This window comes from Aquila chrysaetos, chromosome 6 (genome assembly GCF_900496995.4).
Source record: "Aquila chrysaetos chrysaetos chromosome 6, bAquChr1.4, whole genome shotgun sequence".
Classification (NCBI taxonomy): domain Eukaryota; kingdom Metazoa; phylum Chordata; class Aves; order Accipitriformes; family Accipitridae; genus Aquila; species Aquila chrysaetos.
In genome coordinates this window covers 52,916,323-52,933,071 of record NC_044009.1, presented here as the reverse complement: position 1 = coordinate 52,933,071, position 16,749 = coordinate 52,916,323, and positions in this window count along the sequence as shown.

Genomic DNA, 16,749 nt, shown 5'->3' with positions numbered 1-16,749 from the left:
CCTGCCCGGAGAAGTTTCGTTTCCTGCTGAGGGGACGGGGGGGTGTACTGCCACATGCCTGTCACCCCTGAGTGACCATACCAGCCTATATGCCTGCTAACTGCCTTGTCCGGATGTCCCTCTTTCCCAAAATGCTTTTTGGGGAGGTGAAGTGAAAATCCCTGTATTTATTAGTAAGAAAGTAAACTGGGGAAAATAAATATTCCAATCAGAAATGAGGGAAAAAAACAAACAAACAAACAAACAAACAACCAAGAAACTATTGCTTCCGAGTACTTTTTTAAAAAATTCTAGAAAAGCCTAAAGCCAATTCAGAAAGTAGCAAACCAAGGAACTCCAAAGCCTTCCCGACCCTGTAGGGCTCTGAACGGCACGTATGCAGCAGTCTGAAAGTACTTGGTCTGAGCTATTTCTCAAATGACTGTTATTACTCCAGGGACGGGAGCTGACGATGTGACCATCGAAGCCTGTCGTGGGGAGGCTGAAGGGCCCCTCTCGCACCCACCCACCCACCCACCTCGCTGCTCCGCTCGCCCGGCGAGTGCCAGCCCACGGGAGCCGCAGGCAGTCGCGGTCCAGCCAGCATCTCTGCCCGGCTCTGGCCGCCTCACTTGTTCCCTCCTGACAGCCGTAATTTCTCTCTAAGTGAGCTGATAGAGAATATACTTTAACTTTTGATGTGAAATTTCTTCTCTTAGAAAACGTATGCGTCTATCAGAGTAATTTACCAAGAGAAAATTACCTTTGCTATCAAACTTGCATCTGTATTTTAGTCCTGACATTATCTAGCTCGTAGCCATTGCATTGCCTTGTTCAGTCTGCAGAACTGATGAGCCTTTCTCCTCCCGCGAGCTCTTTACCTTGCCTTGGATGAAATCTGGGAGGCTTTCACAACAAAGCCAGTTTTTCTAAGCTTAGAAATCCTTCTGGTAGCTTCCTTCTGGCACCCCTTTAGATACATCATCTTTTGCTATAAGCCAAAATACTTGCAGACTATTTCACTTCAAAAACCTGATCTTGTTGTCTATTAATGAGTACTATAATCCTGTTTTCCTTTGTAACCTCTTTGAGACTCGGCACTTTGTGGTGCAAACCTGCTGAGGCATGGCCTGTAATTGCTTCTGTCTGGTTTTGAACATTCCAGTGTTTTTTAACTTTATATACTTTGGGTTTGTATTTTAACGTAAAAGTAGTTGCTAATGGTTAATACTGCTAGTTTTTCTCTCTGATTTGCTGGCAAGCTCCAGTGGATTAGTCTCACCACCAGCCTGAGATTTCTGCAGTGCCATGCTTGAGCTGGTCTAATTTCCACCATGGCTCTAGCTCAGCAGCTCAGTAACAAGTCCTCTGTATCAAAGCCTCTTCCTTCTCGAATGGCTGAGGATTTGTATAACAGGAGGAGGTTTTATTCATGGATAATGGTGCCATCAGCGTACTGGCTCGTCACAGCACGATAGGAGTGCATCGGCCAAATAACACCTCTTCCCAAGAACGCTCTTGGTGTCCAGAGGCTCTCGCGCCCCGTTTGGACAGCCCCAGGCTGGGAAGCCTCCGCCTCTGAAATGGATGTTGAAAGCTGCCCAGATGTCCCCTCCTACCCTGTCCGGTATCTGTGGAAATCTCCAGAATTGGCTTCTACGCTGATTAGCTCATGGCTACCCAGAAATCAATGTCCAAATGAATCCAGTATTAACCATGTTGGTTATTAGGGAACTCCATTTTACTACATGGTACTGAATGGTTTGGGGTTTTTTTTCCCTTAAAAAAAACAAACCACAAAAGCATTTCCATAATAAACTAATTTCTTATTGGCCAATTGTTTTCTTGGCTGTCACAGAAAACATTAACACCTCTTCAGATTTTTTTTTTTTGTTGTTCTCTGGAGGATACCTTGTTCCTCACGTTTTTGTAATGGGCTTTGTGCACTTTATTACGTGTGCTGGGATTTTGTTCACAGGCCCCATAAAATTTCTCTAGGGATAATGGTGGTGATGATATAATTAAAGGATAACATAATGTAGTTTGTGTAACTGTCTTCAGTTTGCTATGAAATGAAGAGACTGAGTTTTTCAAAGTAACTTCCAAAAGACCACTCTCTGGATTAAAGTCCTGCTCGGGACTTTCATGATCTGGCATGTCCTTCAAATTTTGGCAATTCCAGGCTGAAATGACTCTGGGCAGGTGCTTCTGGCTTTGTAAACTTGGGTATTTTGCTTCCTCTTAAATACTTCAGTGCATTGACATCTTCAGGGAATGAAAGATTTGTTTCTTCTGACGTCCCAGTCTATTTTGGGGAAGATGCTGCTCTTCAGTTGCCATCTCCCTTATATGCTCAGATTTTTTAAAAAAGGCCTGAAGTTACTCCCATAAAGATTACACAAATGGAAGGTCTCTTCCTTGTATTTGTAATACATTTAAATGCATGTTAGTATATGCAAAATGGCATGAACTCTACCTTAGAGCAGATTCCCAAACAACCTTAACTTCAAGCTGGGCCCTTAATTGTGAGCGTGTAATTCTGGTTGCTCAGAGGTCGTACGCCAGCTGTCAGATGGTGCTGTCTGACTGCAAAGGTGATCAAGGGAAATACTGGGAGAGTTGCAGGTGGTTAGTTTTATACTCTAATTAGTGTCCTCTGTTGACTGTGCATCTTGTAGATTTTTCTCTGTCCTCTGTTTCAAGCAGAACTTCAACAGAAACTTCTGAGACTGCTGTAGCCAGAGCTACACTAGTCTCTCCCCTTCTGGCATGATAGCCTAACAATAAAAAAGCAGTCAACTCATGGTAGTAAAAGCAAGATTTTTTTTTTCTTTTTAAAAATAAAGCTTTTTCTAAGTGTGCACTCCATACAGAAAACAAGGATGTTCATGGGATTTGTTTTGCATCTATCTCAATGGTGGAGACACTCTCTCCTATCCAAGTAATTTCACCTGTTTCTCACACCTAGAATTTAATGGCAGCTTCAGACATGACTGACCTTCTCTCTGCATCTCTCATGGATGTCAGAGCTTTCCTTTCTAAATTATATTTTGAAATATGCATTTCAAAAGGAAGCACTCAATTTTTGTTTGGCACTTGCAGACTCCGTTAGAATTTGCAAACTAAGGTTGCCTTCCCTGAAGGAAACAAATTTTGTTTGTATGCTTCTAATAGAGCTTGAAATGACAAGTAAATAGGCTTTGGCCTCATATACATTAGCACGTTTTAATATTCCAGACATTACCATATAATAGCTTCATAAAATTCTTTCAATTAGATATAATTTGTGCAACTGGAGCAGGCAGAATAGATGCAAGTGACCAATAAACCAGAAGATTTAAGATCATCCTCTGAAGTGATGGATCTCGTGGAGTTGAGTTCTTCAGTGACCTATTACTTTACTTTTACAAGGAAAAAGATGAGTTGTTAAGTCAGCTTTATTCCTCATGGCTCCTTAAAGAAAAGGAAATAGGTAAAGGAAAAAAATAAAGTTAAACAAGTCTTCTAATAGGCCGGTTTAGTAGGTATTATTTCTACCAGAATGTATAGACCCTCCCTGAAATTTTGGATTCTATTGTATCCCACAAATAAAAATAGGGCATAATATATATTAATGTGTCCTGTAAATAAGGGGAAATAAAATTCACAACAGAGTTCTCTGTAGCTGGTAGTGGGAAATCCAAAATGCACATCATGGTTTAAATGTTTATTGCAGACGTGAGCCACGGCACCAGCAATGACAAATATCCCAGCAAGCTCACTTGGGTTCCCAAAGGACCAGGCTGTAACAGGCCACATGTAGGAAACTCCAGCTCATAAAATATCTATGACAGAATCTGAAGTCTTGAACTTTCTAGGTAACAGAGCTACTTTTAGCAATAAAACTCCTTTAAATTTGTTTTTACTGAGGAATTGTGCTCAAGTTCCCCTGTGACGCTCGGCCATGCTGGGGTCAGGGACAAGCCCGATGCCTGTTCTGCCCCGAGAACTGAAGCAATTCAGACGTCCTGGGGAAATGGTAGAGAGAAACCTTTTAACTAGAAAAAGTATATGTATTTTTAACAAATACGTTCTATTCCAGCCAACAGGATCAATTCCCAGTTATTCCTCCACACTCCAAATATGACTCACAGAAAAACCACAACTACCTCCTTACTCTGCTTGAACCTTGCGCTCCTGCCCTGGGTCAAAAGCTGTTAAACAGAGGGAAATCTCTCATGGAAATGCCTGATGGAAGCGCACAGAAAAGCGGTGAAGGCAATCGAGCGCCTGCCAGGTTTGTAACGGCTCCCTCGAGGTCAAGCCTGTGCTTCTGGTGGGTAAGAAACAAATCCTTGAGAAGCTTTGTTAAACTACAATTTTAGAGCATAAACTCTCTGGCCGCTGCATTCCGTTCTGCCGGCTGCCCGCTGCGCCCGAGGTCCGGCGGCTCAAACGGGGGGTGGAGGGAGGGAAGGGGCTCAGGAGATGGTGCAGAAATCAGGGATGCTGAGGACACGAGGTCACCCCTGAGGAGCCTTCCTCAGCATCTGCCGTCATGACTAAACCAGAGGTTATCGAGGTACCTCTGCGCAGCGGCCGTGGCGCAAGTCCGCACGTGGCTATTCCCGTCCCATCGCCCAAATCACCGACCCTGGCTAAGCTTGCTCTGGTGGCTGCTGGTAATGCCAAAAATATTTTGCTTTCCCTGAGAAATTCCAGTGCTGTGTTTGCAGCCGTACAGAAAGCTAATGAGCGCGCTAGCGGGGAGCTGCTCTTTTGTCAGTTGGATGTATCATTCTTCTGCAAAGCCCAGTGCTGGTGTGGCAAGCTGGAGTGACAAAATGTAAAATAGCAGTTTAGGCTTATTTCAGGCATGGTTTTGTCATACTTTTATTTGCCAAAACAGTTTGGATGGGTTCCCAGGGGTCTGGTGTTGGAGGTCTGTCAGGGACTAAGTGAAGCTGCAACCGTCCAACTCAGCGCTGATGCCTCCTAAGCACAGTCATAGATCGTGGAGTGAAGGAAAAATAGCTCCAGGGACCGGGAACAGAGAGCTACTGGGGGTGCTTTCTCAGGCACAAAATGTCATTAAAGCAACGTTGCAGTTACGCTTCTAAACGTTTACCCCAGGTGTGAAGTTGCCCCCAGCAGCACTGCCAGCACAGCCCCGGGGACTCATGTCCCACTGGTACTCACCCAGGAAAACATTTTTGGGCTTTACTGAGGAGTTTTCCTTCCCTAATCCACAAATACAGGCTTTCTAGACTCTAAAGCTTATGCTCAAATTTCAGTATGAAACTTGCTGCAAGGTATATCATCCTGTACCTCTACAGGTTTGCATGTGGGAACTTCACATTAATTTTTCCTCTGTTACAATAAAAGCACAATGAACAGCTGCTTTTAAGGTATGAGAAGAATAAAAGGAACTTAAAGACCCAAGTATTTTAATTTTTCAGCCCTAAGTGGTCATATTTCAGAAGACCTATCAGTGTCGCATGGCTGTATTTTGATAGTGAAGTGGAATTTTCTGTCTTTAAATGCACAACCACTGGTTAACTCACTATGCTTTTTCTTCAGTTATAATTTTTAAAGAGCACCTTATTTCCACTGAAGTAACTCATACTCTAAGCACAGTGAAACTTTTTAAGTGACACTAATTGTGAAATACTTCCATTGCTCACAAATGCACACTTTGTATTGAAAGTGTTTTCAAACACGTAACAAAAGGGGAAAAGAGGAATGTCCCAGAGTGGTCTCCTCCTGCCTGAGAGCACCTGATCCTTTTACATTTGCTGTTAGAGTAAAACCAATGCCCCATGCAAAGTTAAAATTTGCATCTACATGTGAATTTCCACTTCCCTGGGTTGGCAACTGTGTGTGGATTTGGGACGTATGGCTTGGCTCTGTCTGGATATCCACAGCCACGCCTGAACCTCTCCAGGGGAAAATGCAGAGGGGTCAGACTGCAAAGGGAGCTCTTCAGTAGTTTCCAGAGAGTGAAAGGCAGTAAAGGCAGCGAGGTCACTTCTTATGCTGAATGGATTTACGAAAGCAGACATCTGAATCGTGTATCTAATGATAATGGAAAGAAAAAGTCTTTTCAGCAGAAATATGGCTTCTTCCTTCCTGTGCTCATCATTGGGTGCGATTAGTACCTATTCTGATCAATACTGGAAATGCCTTGGTATATTCAGTGATTTAGGCTAAATTGCTTCTATTGCAGCTGGACCACATATTCTGTTTCATTAGGTTACGCTGCTGAATCCTTACCAGGAAACACTTTGTCGCTATATGTTGGTACATAAAACTGTATAAATGTTTCTTTGTAATGCAGGACTGCAACCCAGCCCGAGCGCTGAGGAACGGACTTTATGTCCTTCCGAGCCCCGCAGAGTAAATAAACAGCAAAACCAAGTTTCCACCACTTAACTGATGTAGAAAATGAAGTCACCATCTCATTCCCATCGGCGGCCGGCACGTTCCCTGGCAACCAGCCTTAACCTCCTCCCTCGTGACGTGCCTTGCCGTTATTTGGAGGAGCAGAGCCGGGACTGGTGTGCGATGGGCTGCCGGGGACGTGGACGGCTCTGCGGCCGCCTGGTCATCGTGTTCCACCGCTTCGCACCCGCCCGCGTGCGTTTAGCACAAGGTATAATCCAGTTAAGCAATACGAGGCATTTACCACTCGGCTCGATTAAGAGGTGAACCGGCAAAGCATCCAGTTAAAATCTGGGGGTGAATTAAGCGGACCTTGCCTATCGTCTGGTCTGCTATCTGCCTCTCCTTGCAGAAGCAGCACCGGTCGGCTCACGCCGAGCTGGCTGCCCCGAGCATCGCGGTGTCCGGCTGTGCCGCCGCACCGGCCGGTCTCCGTGGCGATGCCATCTTCCCAGCAGGACCAAAGGGCTGGCCGCGATTCCGGGTGGTGGCTGGTGTTTTGGGGGAATGGGATGGAGAATGATGAAAAAGCCGTTCAAAGCTAAGAGCAGCCCTGGGTTCTGCCCTCCGCGCTCTCAGCTCTTTCCTCAGCTGCGTCCGTGCCCCTCGAGGACGTGTGCCCGCGTGGTTTCTGCCCACCGGGTCTATCCAGCCGTGCTCTCCATGTCAGACCATCTATTCTTGTTCCTCTGAACCATCCAGCCACCTCATACAACCTCTTTGGGAGAAGCCTGCGCCAACCTCTCCACTTTTTTCCACCACTTTCATTCCTAGTTGACCAGCATGAATTTTTAAAGAGCATTTTTTTTCTGTCTCCTGCTGCCTGAGTGGCACTTGCCCTGGCACAGGCAGTCCCACCCAGCTCCTCAGCTCGATTCAGGTTCTTTCAAGTTGTGGCAAAATTTCTAAGGAGATCATGGTCATAAACGTCGTAAGGAATTTTGGGGAGGTGGGGAACCGAGGAAAGGGGCTGCACAGGCTTCACCTCCCACCCCACCGCCCATGGGCAAACCCCACCATGGCTCGCCTGCTCCTGCCCGCTGCCATCTCCCCCTCCTGCACTGCATTTTGGGGACTGGGAAAGAAAATTTCTAACTTTAGCATTTTGCTGGCATGCTTCCAGAATTTGAGTCCTCATTAAAACAGAGCTCATATACTTATAGGGAAGGCAGTCATCAAAATTTCCATTTATACGGTAAGAATGATTATAAATGAATAACAGTAACTCAGCCGTTTTGGGGGGATTTGGGGATTGTCTTTGGTTTTTATCATAAAGTTATAAAAAAAAAAAAAGTTACAGCAAACACAAATGAAAGGTTTTCTGTAAAAAACAGCATGATTTTTGCCTTTCCTTAAAACTGTCTGAATGTTGGCAGCCTTTAATGCCCCCAGCAACAGGGGAAATGGATGCACTACTCCAGCAGTTTTGGTCCCACTGGTTGGGAACTGGCTGAGGTTGGGGTGGCTTCTCCGAGCTGCGCAGCACTGCTGCTGCACCGCTGCAAGAGCTCTTGTGTTTGACACCCTCATGTTTCCCAGTGGTATATTTCATAGTGGAATTAATTAATTTAAAAAAACAAAACAAAAAAAAAACCCCAACAACCCCTGTGTCAATGTAGACCTCCCTGTGGCTCCAGATTTTATTGTAAATAAACGTGAATTAAGCCCGTGCAATGTTAGCCCTGACCTCTGCTTGTGAAATGGTTTTAGTCTCTTTTTGGTGTAATCCCTGGGAAATAACAGTGACAGAAGAGTTCTGTAAAACATGCTTCAGATGTCTCAAAAAATCAAATATGACCGGTGCAGTAAATGGACTGTAATTCTATCTGGCCTCTAGTTTGTTTTCTTCTTCCTGCAGTAACCAGAAAGCTGTGGCTCTTAGTGTTCTGGTTTGCTACCAAATTTTACCGAGAGGACAGCCACCGTGGGTTGATCAGTCCATCTCCCTGTATCCCACCCTGTCCTAATGCAGTCTCCTAAAGCTGCTTTAACAGGAAGATTTTCATGCAAGAGAGAGATGTAACTAAAAAGGAGAAAACTCCCACGGAAATACTATACTTAAGGAGTAGCTTCATTATTTTCAACCTTTGTATCAGTAAATCTGGGAGGAGGAAAACAAAAAAATAAAATCCTATGTGTTTTGAATTCTTGATTATGCTGTTTCAGGAGGAAGGACTCTTTATAGGAGCAGACTGTTGGAAACAGCACAATCAGAAATGGAAAAAGTATGTGAGAGCGCACCATCGTCACTGTAATTTACAGTAAGCGGCAGGATATAAGGGCCGTGGTGTGCTCTGGGGAAATTTGAAGGCATGTGTTGAATGGAAATCAGACGATTCGTTGAAAATTATAGTGCTTTGCTGTTGTGTATTTGGAGAATATGAATAATGCAATCTTCAGAGCCCTTTTTGTAAATGACAAAATATATTCTTGGATGAAGGAAAGGGAGAGACTGTGTGTGTATATATATATATATATACCCATACACCAACACCAGCGAAGAGGCACAAAGAGATCCCAGCTTAAGCCCGAGGTCCTGCCTTGCCGTGGAGCTGCCTGCCCACGCAGGTCACCCCTCTGGTGCCGTGAGCGTGCTCGGATCAGTGTTTTATGGCTTTCTTAGAGGGGAAAAAAAGCATTTTGTGTATACATGCAACTACTTGAATTGCAAATACATTTCCACTCCCGCTTTCTCACAGGTCCCTGTAGGGTGATAACCTTCCCTCGCCTGCTCGCCGCTCCTTTTCCCAGGCAGTGGCTTGTGTTAGCTGCTCCATGCTGCAGTGCCATGCCGCGGGGCTTCCTTGTCCCTCAGAAGTCCCAAAGTCATTTTTTGGGATGGTGCTTTGGAGTAAGCAGCCCTGGGACCTGATCTCCCGCTCCGGCGCTGGCTCCCAAGTGACGTTTGGGGTGCAGCCAGCACCCTGTTTATTCATCGTCCTAACTTTAGTCTTGAAGTGCAAGGGGTGTTTGGCACGACCCGTCCCTGATGCCGTCACACAGCTGTCCCTGTTTTCCCTTCTCTCCTTCAGTTCCTCACCTGAATCTTTTCCCCGTTTATTCTGCCTCCGTCTCGCTCATGCAGCTCTACCCTGAACACGGCACTGCAGTAGCAGTAGTCCACTTCCCTGGGATTTAACGTGAGATAACACGGAGGCCAGTCTCTCACTTTAATCTGAAACTCTTTGATCTGGGTTAGATACAGTGCTACAATTCAATGAGTTTCAGTATATGCAATGTCCCTTTTTGTTTCAGTAAATAATGTATTTCAGTGCATATAACCAGAATTGTTACCAGCAGAGGTACGGTGGCCTTCACTCACCCAAGTTTCTTTAAGCCAGTGTGAATTTTTGTCCAAGTGAGGACTTCAGATTTCATCTACGAAACAACAGGCTCCAGCTTTGTCCATTTTCCAAATGGTGATGTTCAGCAAGAAGAGGGGCCATCTGCACTGTGTGAGGTTTGCAGTGCGATAAGGTAACAAAGCAATGTGTGGTTTTAAAAATATTATTAACTTTTCTTGTTACCTGGTGGCATCGCCTGTGCTGTGTGTGACGAGGAAACTGGCAGTAACTCCCTTTCAGTCTGTCTCACTCTCAGTGTCAGAGAAGCCTGGCTTGCCTGCAACACACTCCAAGGAAGCAGATTATGTATTTTTTTACCTGTAAACGCAGTTTAGGATGCAGATGGTCAGAACAACAATCCTGTTAGGGAGAAAAAGGAAAGAAAAGAAAGCCCGACCCCAGAGCTGATCCACTCCAGGCAGCGCAGGGGAGGGCTCCCGCAATGATGTGGGAATATAATTTTTACAGGAAAGATTGTCTGTGTTTCTGCATTTTTACATGACTAGCTGCTTGCAGATGCTGGATGGTATGGCTGCCTTCAAAACAACGTTTATATGTTGAACAAATGCAATAAAGGTTTATTTAAAATACTGCAATGCCGCTTCTGTCCAAACAGATCAATTTAATGGTTATTTAGTAGAAATAAATTCAATCTGGCACAACAGAAACAGCAGCAGGAGAATCTAAATATAGCAGCAGCAGCAGCAGGCCCTGGTGTATCATTTTTTTCCAACTGCCATATTGGTTTTTAATAGGGCAAGAGACGCTGTCAGTGCTTGAGGAAGCTGGGCTGCTCCCACGGCCTCCCCACCAGCGCAGCAGCTATGCTGCTCTTGGCGTGTTCAGAGAGTTGAACAGACCTAGTAAGAAAAAGGTAAATAATGGCTGTAGTACAAAGACATTATGTCCTGGAGGAGTCGATTATCCTAAATGTACATAGGGGAGGCAGGAAGCAACCTTGATCTATATAGGGGATAAAGGAAACCTGCATAAAATGGAATGATCAATTAGTTGAATACGAGATAGAAAGACTTTCTTAAATGGTAGAACTTTTTCTAGTATTTATAGTTTACATGCTATAAATACATGAATAATTTAGGTGCAGTTTAGGTAAGCAAAGCAAACTACCGAATTCCCCAGGAGAGGGCTATGTGAGGAGCACGTGCCTGGTCCTGGCGGGTGCTGGCAGCCGGCGGCAGTGGAGCTGCACATCCCGGGAATTTTGTGGATGCCCCACGCCCATGGCAGCCACCCCAGCTCTGCTCACACCTCCTGGGTGATGGGTGGCTTTTCACACAGGACACATCTGCAGTCACAGAACAGATGTTTTCCTGCTTTTCTCCTTTGCAAGGGATGTTCTGCATGCACCCAACCAGGCAGCAGGACGGTGCCGGGGGGGGGGGACTGTGCCACCTCCCGCATTGGGTCCTCGGTTTCTGCACTCAAAGTTCTTTCTGTAAAATGCTTAAACCGCCTCTAAGTCTCCAAACTGCTGCAGGATGCGGCCAGGAGCGAACCGCCCGCCGCGTCGCCTGCGGGCTCTCTGGCGAGGAGGTGCTGAGGGACAAGAAGCGGCAGCGTTTTTCGCAGCAGTTCAGGCAGTCGTGTTGATCAGATTTGCTCCCGTCTGAGAGCACAAACTCCTCCTTGCTCCTGCCTCTGCCCCGGACCTGCTGGGAGCCCAAGTACATAAGGGAAAGACAGCGGCAAGAATAGAAAGCACAATTTCTTTCCTTCTGAGCACCCCAATCTGCACACGGGTGGACCCATCCTGTGCCAGAAGCACTTGGTCTGCAGGTCCAGCAGAGCCCCTAAAAGGAGGCAGTTCCAGACCATTAAGCTAAATTAATTTTGTATTATCATTACTAAGTTACCTGTTGGAAGAAGAATTCTCCCTTCCTTGTGAAGGATGGATTTTATTTCTGCCAAAACATTTGCAGCTCAATGAACAGAATTAATCTATAATTTGGCAGTTAATGTGTCCGCAAGCTCTCATGAAAGAAAAAAAGCTTATTAAACTTAATCGGGTTTTAGGTTTTCATTATTTCTGCTCTAATAAACACAGGAAACCTTACTGCAGGAATGCAAAGGCTGGGCGTGCTTTCGAGGGGAGGGCTGCAAGGGCTCCGCCACCCCAGAATGAGGGGTAATCCCTGCACGCCTGGGATGGCTTTCCCTCTATAACTTCTGGATGCTGAATTACTGGAGTCAGCTCAGTACAACCCCTTCACCCTTTCTGCTATGTGGATATACACACATACACAAACACATATATATGGGTTTTTATATATATATATATATATATATAAAAAAAAATGCTTGGCATCACTATGCTAGTAAACAGAATATATTTCTTATGTTTTATATATAACTATAATCTTAATTTTTTTATATATATGTATGTAAGTGCTGATGCTGTTTAGTAGCATTGCTCCTTTCCCAAGTAGCTGATGATATTCACGACCTTGCTAATTAGTTTCACAGTCAGAGCTGAAATTAATGACACAGATATTTTACATTCTCTATCTTTCTCTCTTGTTTTCTCCCCCCCCCTCCCAGGCATCTGATGTGTCACTCTAAGGTGAGATATTTGGGACTGTGCCGGGGCTCTGCCATGCAGCTCTTTGTGATGTGGGTGGGCAGTCCTGAGAGCAGGCAGGGTCCACAGGGGCACTGGTGGGTGCTGGGTGCCGGGAGGGATGCGACGGCCCTGTGCTAATGGAGAAGAGCCCTTTCTGGAAAGAGGGGGAAAAACTATTGTACCTTTTTTTTTAAAAAGTCATTTGCAAGCAATGAATAATTTTAAGAGCGCTCCTCTCCATAGCATCCCTCCTGGATGGATTCGGCGCCGTTGCCATGGCAGCGCTCAGCATCTGGTCCTGCCTGAGGTACCGGCGGGGCGGCCGAGCCCCGCTCTCCATCCGTGGCCGTGACCCAGGGCTCCCTGCACCAGCCCAGGAGCCCACGCTCTGGCCCTTCCATTTTAAAGCATGATTTTTTTCCCCTTCTCTGCTTTCTGTAGTATAAAACCTTGTCGTGCCAGTATATTCAGAGTCACTTTTCAAACTGACCCCCTGGAGCGTAGACTGAATGCTGTTATCTTAGCGACAGCCGTGATTTACAGGTCTCAGGCACCTACATAGAGTCGCAGGGTAGGGATGATCGGGGTTTCGAGCTCTGCAGATCTTTTCTCTCCCCCCTGCGCTGATGTGCTTTCACACCTGGGGTCTTGCTGAGTAAATTGTTAGCGAACACCTTGTTCCAGGTTGTTCCTTTTTTCGTGCAGCTCGTATCCCTTTGAAAAAAGATGAAACACCACCAACAACAAAAGGCTGCTTTTGTGTCACATTTGAAATCATTATTTAAATGCCAAAAAGGATTCTTAAAGAATTTGGCTCATACGTGTGAATTACTGGTGGAAAATGCATGTAATTAAATGCTTTTAGAAATTCATATGGGAATTTGAAATGAGTATCTGCAGACAATAAATAAAAACAAAGCTACCAGGATGCCGAGGAAAACCAAAGATGATGGGAACATGTGAACTTATTTAATTATAGCGAATAGTTACAATTACTTTTAAAAATGACTTCTCATACTTGAATGCTTTTGGAAGAGCTTTGGTTTCTTTAAATCCCGAACATCAGGCTGGATGCTTGAATTGCCATGGCTAGTCTGCTCTTGCCATTGACCGCTTTCCAAGCAATTTGTGCAACATCAGCCCTAGGTAGTGTGAACATCTACTCCATATATTGACCATGACGGTCTCAAATTCTTATTAGTACGGGTGCAAGGTGGGCTGTGCTGTATCACCAAAACACTAGGGTGTTTTGAGGAAGCAGGGTAATTCACTGGCTGTTGTTATCTGTGTTACTCAGCCAGGAATATCTTTAATAGCAGTGGTGAATCTGGGTTGGAAAAAGATAATAGAAATACGTCCTGGGGTTTATTATGAAAAAATAATCAAAATTAATATTTCTATGTAATTCTTTAGAGTAACCTGTTGGCAGCGTGATACTGAAGTGTAGACCTATTGGGCATGAGAAAGAGCAATAGTGTGAGTGCATAAGCAGTGATCACGGGCACACGCTTTCATGGCATCGCCTCATTGGGGCTGCTGACGCTCTCTGCTGAGCCCCGGGAGCGAGACGTGTTGAGAGCTGCTGATCTGCCCTTCCCCTTCCCCATCTTTATCTGGAAGAGCTACCAACAGCGTGCGAAATGCTGTGGGAGGATCTAGTTGCAGGGTAACCACAAAGGAGCCACAAGTAAATACTTTCTCCTTTTCCTCCTGTATTTAAGTTGGCAGCTCTGCCGCTGGGAGAAGTTTCCATCTCAGTGTTGGGCCGGGAGATCTGTGGATCCTCTGCTTGTCGTGTGGCTGCGATTTGGTGAAGAAAACCCTACTGCGTGTGAGTCATGGCTGCAGGCTGTTGCTGCATCGCTAGAGACGTTTCTAGAGGAAACCTTTTGGATGTTCTCATGTAAAGAAAGGTTTGGAGTCATTCATGCACAGATAAAAATTAAAAAGATAATAATAAAAAAACCAGTGATTAGTCCTTGAATCACTGTTGAATGATGCTGGGCCTCCCAGGCTGTAAATCAGGGTGTCCAAGCAGAGGTACGGCTGGGAGTGTGCGTGCCGGGAGCTCGAGCTTGAGCATCCTTTGGAGGGGAGAGGATGCTCTGGAAGTCGTTGTCGTAAGTATTGCTCCTCCTGGTGGGGCTCCAGCAGGGAAAATGCAGGCTTAGACTCAAGAAACCCTACTCAGGCACTGAACATCATGAAATGATTATAAAATATCTACACATAATATCACATTGAATGTATGGAATTATGTAGCTGTGTATAGGTAGATATAAATGCCGTCATATATGTTTGTATACATAGACACATGCACAGTTATTAAAAGCCATACACTGGCTTTTAATAAATCTTTACATTGATCTTCCTCCTATATAGTGAAATCAGAGAAAGTATGAGATTTTATAGGTAACTTCAGATAATAAAAAGCTATTGTTTGGGTGATCTACTGCTCAGAGCAGAACATATTACTTAGCATTAAAATGAGGAGGGATGTGCTTTTCGGGGGGAGGCTGGCAGAGCCCGGGAAGCAGTGCAAGTGCCCAGCCGCTGCCAGCCTGGCCCACATCTACTGCAAAACAGGGTTTTCACAGGACTGAAAGTTTCTCTTTTCCTGCAAAAATGCCGTTACGCAGCTTGGTTTAGCTCCGTGTCGCAGAGCTCCCTCCCGTCAGCGGCTGTTCTGCCGGAATGCTGCTGGCCGGGCACGGCCCCGGAGCTGCCGTGGTGGCACCCATGGGTGTAAACGCTGTTAGGAGCCAGAAAATACCACTTTCTGGTCTGTGTCTTGCAGCCCTTCTCAGTGCGATTCTACGTGAGAAAAGGTGGCCGCAGCCTTCCCGCTATTAACCCTTGGAGCCAAGAGTTTTATAACGAGTTGCCTTTACGTTTTATTGCAAACCTGATGGGTGAGCGGGAGCAATCTGGCAACGTGATGATCCCACTGGGACAGACAACAAAGGCAGATCGGTCCCGCTGGCCGCAGGCTGGTTTCTAGCCTGGCGTTGCGTTTGGAGTCATATTAAATGAATATATGTCCCCTGTGCTTTGCCTCAACATAACTCTTTTGTACCGCTCCTCCTTCAGCATCGGGCTACGGACCATCCATGGCTGGGCTTGGGTACCGAATTTAACAGGGTATTTACCAGCTGTTTTAATTTCTACGCTTGTGCCAAACATTTTCTCATTTAATCGCTTTCCTGCTAACAAAAGGCACAGGGAATATGTGTTAGCCCCGTGCTTTTGGGAGATAATTCACTGAGGGGTGTTAGGCAGCTGCCGGTGGTATTAATGGCTTTCTCTGACAGAGAAATAAAATTGTTCATGTACAGTGATAGCAAAGGATTGCAGGAACTGTAATGGGTTTGTGATACTCCTGCCATTTTCCTGAAACATTTTGTTATCAGACACTGCTCTGAAATTACTGTGCATTTGAAAAAAAAAAGATTAGCAGACGTCTTTTTTTTGTTCAGTCTTGCATTAACAGCTAAAATATACCTTTCAGATGAGGAGTAAGAAATCAGCCTTGCAGGACTTGAAATGCCCTTGCTGCATGACCTTTGCTGGTATGTTCCAGCAGCGACACGGAAAAGTTAATTTTATTCCTTTAGGTAGTCACCCTCTGGGAAAAGCGAGCAAACCTGGGGAAATGTGATGCCTAAAAACACCCTGGGGGGGGATGCAGAGTACACCGCGTCCCTCCCCTGCTACCCCTCCCTGTTTCCCACAAGTGCCTTATTTTGGGGTGCTGAACCCTGGGGTGCTCCCAACGCCCTCCTGCGCGCAGCCGGGTAGTGTCACGTACCGGGGGGACGGTACCCGTGCCTGCACACGTGTGTCTGTGCATGCACGTGTTATTCTGCATGTCTCTGTGTATACGCCCAAACTACCCTACGCGTCCTCAGCAGGAGCCATACTCAGCACTATTATTTAAAAAATAGTCAAGGAGTACCACAAGGTTTCTCTGAATCGGAAAATAGAAAGTGATTTTTTTGTATCACAGTTTGCAAAGACCCCTGTTCTGCACACTGTTCCTGTATCAGAGAGATGCCGCTTGGTTTTCCTTTGCCTGTTTCAGTGGGAATTTTGTATATGCAAGGAAAGTCAATTAAGCCACTAGATGCTGCTTTATTGAAAATATATTTCAGTGAATGTTTTTAACTAAAAGAAAAAGAAATAGGTTGAATTAAGATTTTTTTTTTTTTTTTTTTTTTTTTTTTAGAAGAAGCCTTTACAATGCAAGTACTAAGTCTGAGACTTTTGCAGATCCCAACACTAAAAATGATTTGTTCTCCCAGGAGTTTTAATCAGGTAAAACATATACAGAACTGGTGAAATATTGTTCTGAGGAAAAGCCTTTTGTGCAGAGAAGTATTTGATAGCTGCCTCTCGCACCACGTGCCTGAAGCTTGTGAGCCGTCC